A 9,373-nucleotide genomic window follows, 5' to 3' on the forward strand; every position below is an offset into this window, starting at 1 on the left:
ATCACGGAGCCGCATGCAGATGCGTTGGTGATTACGGTGGCCATTGAAGGATGGGATGTTAAGCGGGTCCTTATCGATACAGGCAGTTCTTGCAATGTTATTACTCGAACTGCATTCAACAAATTGGGAATTAACGACGAGCGAGTAGAACATACGTTCATGGATGTAACTGGTTTTGGAGGTCAATCATCTCAAACAAGTGGACAGGTGGTGTTGGAGACAGAAATGGGCGATAAAAATCTAAAATGGCGAGGTGATCTGGAATTCGCAATTGTTGATCTCCCATTGGCTTATAATATAATCCTGGGGCGTCCGTTCCTATCAGAAACGGAGTCGCTCATTTCAATGAAGCATTTGACATTGCATTTGCCAACACACCAAGGGCGAGTCGTTGTTGAGGGAGATCAACTTATATCTCAACAAGCTTATACATTGTCACTTGAACCAAAGCCAGATGAAGAGGATAAAGTTGATGAGAAGTTGCCGGCTGAAGCGTTAGGAGAAACAGAACTATTCGCCATCTCAAATGACAAGAATGTACGGATAGCGGCAGGACTTCCAGAGGAAACGAAGAAAGCCATTACCGATGTGTTGATCCAGTGCGAGTCGGCATTCGCTGCTCCAAATGAAGTGCTGAAGGGGATAAGCCCAGAAATAGCGACACATCGTTTGAATGTGGACAAAAGTGCAACCCCAGTGCGACAGAAAAAGAGAGGACATGCTCCAGAGAGGCAGAAGGCGATTGAAAAAGCAGTGGCGGATTTGCTAAAATCAGATGCAATTCGAGAAGTCACCTATCCGGAGTGGCTAGCCAATGTGGTGCTAGTCAAAAAGCCAAATGGAACGTACAGAATGTGCGTAGACTTCAAAGATCTGAATAAAGCTTGTCCGAAGGATATGTATCCGCTACCTAACATTGATATATTGGTAGATGGGACTGCGGGATTTGAAGCTTTATCGTTCACCGATGTGAAATCCAGTTACCACCAGATACCAATGGAGAAGGCGGATGAGATCAAGACGTCATTCATAACTCATCAGGCAACTTATTGCTTCAAGGTGATGCCCTTTGGACTGAAAAATGCTGGAGCAACCTATCAACGGATGATGAACAAAATATTTTCAGACAAATCAGGCGAGAACTTCTCGATTTATGTAGATGACATGATCATTAAAAGCAAGAAGATGCAAGACCACTCGCAGGATATTAAAGAAATCCTGGAAGTGCTGATCAAATATGGCCTCAAATTGAACCCAGAGAAATGCACGTTTGGAGCAAGAGCGGGGAAGTTCCTGGGTTTCATTGTTAGTGGCAAGGGAGTTGAGGCGAATCCTGAGAAGGTTAAAGCAGTGATGGAGATGAAGACACCGAGGAATATAAGAGAAGTACAGCGACTCAATGGGCGGTTGGTGGCATTAGGGCGGTTCATATCATGCTCGGCTAGAAGATGTCTACCTTTCTACAATGCCATCAAAAAATCTAAGTCCTTTGAATGGACACCAGATTGTCAAGAAGCATTCGAGGGGATAAAACGACTACTATGTTATCCGCCCTTAATGAGCAGGCCAGAGGATGGAGAAGATTTATTTCTTTATGTATCCATCACCAGCATGGCGATATGCACCGTAATGGTACGAGAAGAAGAAGGGCAACAATATCCGGTGTACTACGTGAGTAAAGTCTTGAAGGACGCAGAACTTCGATATTCGAGGTTAGACAAAATGGCCCTCGCGGTGATAACCACGGCGGCTAGGTTAAAGCCATACTTTCAGGCGCATACTATCATTGTGAGAACTGGAATTCCAATGCGAAAGGTACTACAGAAACCTGACGCATCCGGCCGATTAATGGAGTGGTCAATTCGCTTGGGAGAGTTCGATATTCGCTACGAAGGAAGACCAGCTCTAAAAATTCAAGTACTTGCCGATTTCGTGAATGAGTTCACATGGGATGAAGACGAATGTCCAAAGGCACAAAAAGAAGAGTGGAGTATGTTCACAGATGGGGCATTATCCACAGATGGAGCTGGAGTAGGAGTCGCCATCAAGGGTCCAGATGTTATTCGCCTGTACTATACGGCACGATTAACATTCAAAACTACCAACAATGCCGCGGAGTATGAAGCAATGATATGCGGATTGAAGTTGCTTAATGAACTTATGCCGGAAAGAGTGGTAATCTACAGCGACTCTAAGCTTATGATAAATCAGATCACAAAGAATTATCTGGTGAAACAGGAGGATCTGGTCAAGTACCATCAGGTTGTCGGCAGATTGACGCAGGAGTTAACACATAAAGGAGTCGTCTGGGAGATGGTGCATGTTCCAAGAGGCCAGAACACAAAGGCTGATGAGTTGGCAAAGGCAGCAGCGAGTAGAGACCCATGGAGTCAAAAGGCATGTAATTTGGAAATAAGGTCGTCACCAGCATTCGAAGCCGATCAGATTATGGTCATCGAAGAGCTAGAGGACGATGAAGATTGGCGGATGCCCATCCGCCACTATCTAGAACATGGAGATTTGCCGGTTGATAAAAGTTTAACTAGAAAGCTACTCGGGCAGTCAGCAAGATACTCAATTCGGGATGGAACTTTATACCGAAAATCATATACATGTCCATGGTTGAAATGTATTAGCCGCAATGAAGGAGACTACGTGCTGCGAGAACTCCATGAAGGAATTTGTGGCGCACATGAAGCATCTGCGGCGTTGGCAAGAAAAGTCAAATTGATGGGTTATTATTGGCCAAAGGTGGAGGAGGATTCCCAGAAGATGGTAGCGGAATGTCACAGCTGTCAAATCCATGCAAATGAAAAGCATGTTCCCGGAGCCGAACAAGTCACTATAATGACGGCGTGGCCATTCGCGACATGGGGAATCGATATAGTGGGTCCGTTCCCAGAAACAACAAAGAAAAGGAAGTACTTGATAGTCGCAGTTGACCACTTCAGCAAATGGGTAGAAGCGGAGGCAGTAACCGCTCAAACACCTGAGCGAATGATCGAGTTCTTACGAGAGAACATTATCATGCGGTTTGGAATCCCACAAACGCTTATAACCGACAATGGCACCCAGTTCAACTGTGTCAAGTTCAAAGCATATTGCGAAAGCATGGGGATCAAGAATCATTTTTCTTCCGTAAATCATCCCCAGTCGAATGGTATGACAGAGGTTACCAACAGGGCCATGATTCAGGGAATCAAGAAGCGACTAGGTGATAAGAAAACAGGTTGGGCGGATGAGATACCTCATATGTTATGGGCATACAGAACCTCTGTAAAGGCAGCAACAGGCGAAACACCTTTCTCGCTGGTTTATAGAGCCGAAGCAGTCCTACCTGTTGAAATCAAATCGCCTACAGATCGGGTAATTTATTACTGCGACACCCAAAATCCTATCAACATTAGAGATGCATTGGATTCTGTTGAAGAACGAAGGGAAAAAGCTTACATGCGAATGGCAGTATATCGCAATAGAATCAAGAAGTATCGCGAAAGGTGATAATCAATGAGAGCGACTTGGTCTTGAAAAAAGCAGATAAAATACAGTCCAGAGAAGGCAAAGGAAAATTAGGCGTCAACTGGATCGGGCCTTACAGGGTATCCAAGAAGTTGGGACCATCAACTTTTGAAATAGAAGAAATGAGCGGCAAAAAGCTCCTGCGCACCTGGAATCTAGAGAAATCTACGCCTATATAAACAGGCCGAGTAGTTCAGGGAAATGACGAGTACTCTTTTTCCTTTTATGAGTTTTTTCCCACTGGGTTTTCTGATAAAAGGTTTTAATGAGGCTTTGATCCCACACAGTTTAGGTACCCATGTAACAAGAAGTCTTTTTTCTTTATCAATAAAGAGGTTCATTGGTTACAATTATTCTGTATGCTACGGCTGAATGCAGGTCCTTTTCAAACTGCTAATACAAACACATAAATGTGTTGCCTATAAAAGAAAGGCGGATGCATGATTACGCATCACTCGCAAAACCTTATGGTTAACCTTATGATTATTTGAAAAATTATAAGGCATAAAATTAAGCGAATAAATGAGTACTCAAAAAATTGCAAAAAGGGTCTGGCCACCCTAATGAAAACAAAACTAACTACGACAAATTACAAGTATGAAGTCGGCAAGAGGCAAGAGTCGCATACGAAAATAACCGACATTAAAGCGAAGAAGAATAAAACAATAATTGCGCATATATGTAAAAGCGGCGGCAAAGTCGCTCGGTTGATATATATACTGGCAGTTTGTTACATACAACAGTTCGGATATAAATAAAATTATACTACAGTTTCTTCTCATTCGCCTCTATTGCCCCCTTCGCCTTCAGCGGCTCCTTCATCTTCTCCTGTGGGGTGATCTGCTTCAAGCGAATCCCCAACAGTCAAATCAGTAACCGCATCGGAGCGAGGTACCTCTTGTTCAACGTGAGAAACATCTTGTGGTACCCCTCCTTCTACGTTCTAATTTGGGATCTCACAGCTAATTGGAGAGTCATGAAAACTCTGCCAATCTAGGAGAAGTACCTCATCCATATCGGCATCCTCGGCCTCCAACTTGTCCCATTTTTTAGCTAAATCCTTTTCAGGAATGGGAACCTTGGGGCGATTAAGTACATAATCTGGATGTCCATGCTCATAGGCCGCATGAATCCGCTCTCCATACCAATAGATGCGAGCACCATCTTCAGCGGTGATCTCCTCGGCCCTCCTCTTTTGCATGTCCAAAGCTTCCTTGGACGAATTCAGATCATCAATAACCTTCTGAAGCTCATCGGACTTAGCCTGGAGGGATTTGAGAGCTTCCTCCTTCTCGCTGATAGCCTTCTGACAAGCACCTTTAAGGGCCTTTACTTTGCCTTGGACATCATCAAAAAGCGACTTCTGAGTCGCCAATTCGGTGCCAAGGCTTTCCAGCTCTCTAGCTCGTTCAGCATCCCTGCAAAGAGCACCTTCCGCGAAATTGATAATCTGCATATAGGACGATACGTGAATAAAAAGAGCGAATGGAGACATGCATTTGAGGGATGGAACATGAGTAGAAAGCAATATACCTCTATAGCACGCTTCTCAATCCCCTCCATGGCAGTCGGAAGTCGTCCAAGGACATTGCATATGGAAGAAACAATGTCCCTACAGGAAAAGCTCACGGCTTTACCAAAGGTTCTGGTCCACCATCCGCTGATATCAGGAATCGGCTATGGATACACAAGGAGAAGGGTCAGGAGAACAGCGAAAACTGATAAGAGAAAATAAATAACGCAAGAAGAGCGAATAAATTATTATACCTCATGAAATGGGGTACCGCCCTTGGCTTTGGATGGAGTGGATGTAGATGTGCCAACGACAGGCAAGGATACGGAGGTATTCTTCTTCCTAGGGCGAGAAGACTCCACATCCACATTACTCTTCCGCTTCCTATTTAAGGGAAGCTCCTCAGAAACAGAAGCGGGGCCCTGTGAAACAGAAGCAATTGTGGAGGAATCCGCCTCAACAGAAGTCGCCCCCACAGGAGAATTCGCCCCTGCAACAGAAGTTGTTCCCGCCATCCGCTTCTTCCTTCTTGCCAGGGCTTTCGCTTCCCGATCTGCAGCGAGTTGAGATAAAGGATCACCCCTGCAAAGGGTTAAAAGAAATCATCAACTTGGAAATAAGTTAATAGTACCTTGTACAAAAACGCGATAAGGGATATAGACAACGCGATCTCCCTCGCGGTAGGCAATCGCTACTCGGCTTCTTAGCATATGGAATGCCTGATCATATGTCCATACAAAGGGAGGAGTACTCTTCAAGAACTTTATAATAGCGGATTCTTCCTGGCTGGGATAACCAAAGTTCAAACTCTTTACATTGGGTCGGCCCCAGCAGCGCAGAAAGTTTGGATTCCCTTCATGGAACTTAATGAAGAAATAGGACTTATCCCACTCACGGATTTTGTTCGACTTCTCATCAAAGCCGTAGTAACCGCTCTGTCGGATGAAAGTAAAGTACTCCCCCGAACTCTTGAAATGATGAAGCTTGGAGAAAATCTTGAGCGAGAGGGGAACCTCCAGACAATCCGCCAGAAACTTATCTAGGGTCAAGTCGGCCCATCCATTGGGATGCAGTTGTCCAGGTGCGATTCCATAACCACCAAGGATGGAAGCAATCTCATCCGCCAGCGGATACGTGAAACCGCAGATAATCTGGGCGACAAAAATGGTAAAGTACCCCTTTGGGTAGTCGCCAGGCCCTCTATTTTCCCAGGGAATGCTTGTCTCCAGTCCTTGAAGCCAAGGATACTGCTCCCGCAAATCGTCAATCGTCTCGCGACAAACTAAGCTTCCGGACCTATCCTTTTTCGGTAATAAACGGGGAGTTGGGACGAGTGGTGGAATCAACTTCTTGGGGTCGAAACCTAGGCCCTCATCAGTTGTATTCGCCAAATGGAGAAAATCGGCGGGATGAGAGTCCGACCTAGGAGAGCTAGTTGAAACTTTATCAACCATCTCCTCGACCTCGTGAGACACCTCGCGATCGTAATTTTTGTCGAAAGGTGCGAAATCAAGTTCAGGGTTCGACATATCAGGGAAGGGAACGAACAGAAATAAGAAATAGTTGAACGAGCTGCAAGTTACAGAAGAGGAAAACTTACATGTGAGAAAGAATATAGAGAAGAACGAACGCAAAGATGTTGACGCCGGAGAGGAAATGACGGAGAACGAAAGAACCACTTTCGAATTTTGAATATCCAGACAAAGACGAAGAGTTGCCTATAGCATATGAAAAGACCCTAAAGGGCTCTTGCCAAACTAAGGGGGAGGCATGTGATGATCCGCGAAGCCAAACCGGACCGAATCATAAACACGGGCCCAACCTATACTTAGGCCCATGGTTCCAGATCAAATGGGCTCCTAATAAAAGAAGCGGGTAAAGCGGATAACCGCCCCGAAATCCTAACAGGGCATTAAACCTCCCACTCAAACAAACGAAACCACGTTGGTGGCCACGTAAGGGACGTGGAATAGAAAGAGTAACCGCCCTCGGCGGTTACCTAGAGATACTTATAAAAGAGACATGAAAGCAAATGGGGGAGGTAAGTTGACATTTTTCCCATCAGTACTATTATCAACCTACTAGCCTTCCACATAAAACTGACTTGATCGTCGGAGAGTTTTCCCGGAGATCCTGTCTCCGGTTTTGTTTTGCAGGTAACTACGACGAGGACCATCGAACTAAATCCGACAAGTTATCAAATTTAAAATATCGAATATGAGGGCCTTCATAATATCTGCTCCAACTGTGGTTTACTTGGCCATAATCAGGAGAGGTGCTCTCTGTTGGGAATTTTTCAGGATTGCGATAATTTAGCGGAGCGATAAAACAATTTTATTGAATTTATGAGGTTACAAGAGGGTACTCTCTAGAAACTTTCTAGAGTTACAATGAGATAAAAATAAAAATAGTACACTCAGGTGTTTCTCGAAAAGACCCGAAATAATTATCTTTACTGTTTTTATCTCTCCCCAAAATAATTAAACTACCCTCAAAAATTAAATCACTCTCTCAAATATCACTAATCTCCTCTCCTCTTCACCTCAACTCTCTCAATACATGTTTGTTATTTTATAGCAAACATGTCAAACAGTCAACAAGAGCCTTAAATGCTCTTGTTGACATATCTTCAAATTATTAATTGGGTTGGCACCAAAATCGGTGCCACCCAATTAATATATATTTTTTTTTCTTTTCTTTTCTTTTTATTAAATTAATACTACAAATTACAAAAAGATCTCCATTAATTAGGACTTTCACAATAATTCCTTTTTTTTAATTGTTTTAAATTAATAGTTAATTTTCTCAACAATCTTTCCCTTAACTATTAATTTAAAACTTTCATTTTTTTTATATATGATGTACTTTCCCATCATCACCGGAGCACTTCTCTCCGCAAACAACTTCTCGGTGCACTTCTCACCGAATCAATGATATACTTTCCCATCATCACCGGAGCACTTCTCTCCGCAAACAACTTCTCGGTGCACTTATCTCCAAATTAAGCAAATTCTTCTTCGCCAACATGGTCTGTCACATTGACACTTTCTTTTCTCTTGTTTTTACAATTCCGTTGCAGGTGCCCAAACTTCTTGCACTTGAAACATTGAGGCTTCCCCTTATACCAGCAGTCCTTCTCATCATGACCATGCTTTTTGCAATGACCACATTGAGGAATTTCCCTTTTTCCTTTTGAATCTTGGGTGAGGAAAACTCCCTCAACTGCTTCCTCATTTTTTCCATTTCTCATTGCTCTTCTTTGTTCTTGAGCTTGCAAAGAATTAATTAATTCGGATAAGGATAATTGACTTATATCTCTTGAATCTTCAAGAGATGAAAGTTTTGCCTCAGACCTTTCAGGCAAGCTCACGAACAATTTTTCAACAACTCTGCTATCAGGCAGATCTTCTCCCATTAGCCGGATTTTGTTCACAACTGCCATCAACCGGTCATAATACTCATGTACCGACTCATTTTCTTTCATTCTCAAAGTCTCAAAATCTCTTTTGAAATTCAAGACTTGCATCCTCTTTGTTCGTTCATTGCCTTCATAAAGTTCTTTCAACTTTTCCCAAGCTTCATTTCCTGTTTCACAAGTCATAATTCTCGTGAAAATTGACTCTGAGACAGCACCATGAATGATAGACAAAGCTCTTGGAGCTTTCGATGATTCCTCTTCATGAGCCCAACAATTTTATTGAATTTATGAGGTTACAAGAGGGTACTCTCTAGAAACTTTCTAGAGTTACAATGAGATAAAAATAAAAATAGTACACTCAGGTGTTTCCCGAAAAGACCCGAAATAATTATCTTTACTGTTTTTATCTCTCCTCAAAATAATTAAACTACCCTCAAAAATTAAATCACTCTCTCAAATATCACTAATCTCCTCTCCTCTTCACCTCAACTCTCTCAATACATGTTTGCTATTTTATAGCAAACATGTCAAACAGTCAACAAGAGCCTTAAATGCTCTTGTTGACATATCTTCAAATTATTAAATGGGTTGGCACCAAAATCGGTGCCACCCAATTAATATATATTTTTTTTTTTTTTTTTTTTTTTCTTTTCTTTTCTTTTTATTAAATGATGATGAAGAAGGGAAAACAATTGAGAAAATAGAGGACACAATGGAGAGTGATAGCGTTTCTGCACCAATTGTTCAAGGCACCCCCTCATAATGCTACGAGACATTCCTGATATTTCTGTAGGATAATTCCGGTGCCATGTACCCTATAGCTGCCGTAAGAGACTTGATGCTATTATTTGTAATCATCTAAAAACTTGTCAATCGTTGGACTGATTTCTCTATCTGTTTTCTTGCACCTGTATACAAAATAA

Source organism: Euphorbia lathyris, chromosome 3 (assembly GCF_963576675.1).
Source record: "Euphorbia lathyris chromosome 3, ddEupLath1.1, whole genome shotgun sequence".
Taxonomy (NCBI): Eukaryota; Viridiplantae; Streptophyta; class Magnoliopsida; order Malpighiales; family Euphorbiaceae; genus Euphorbia; species Euphorbia lathyris.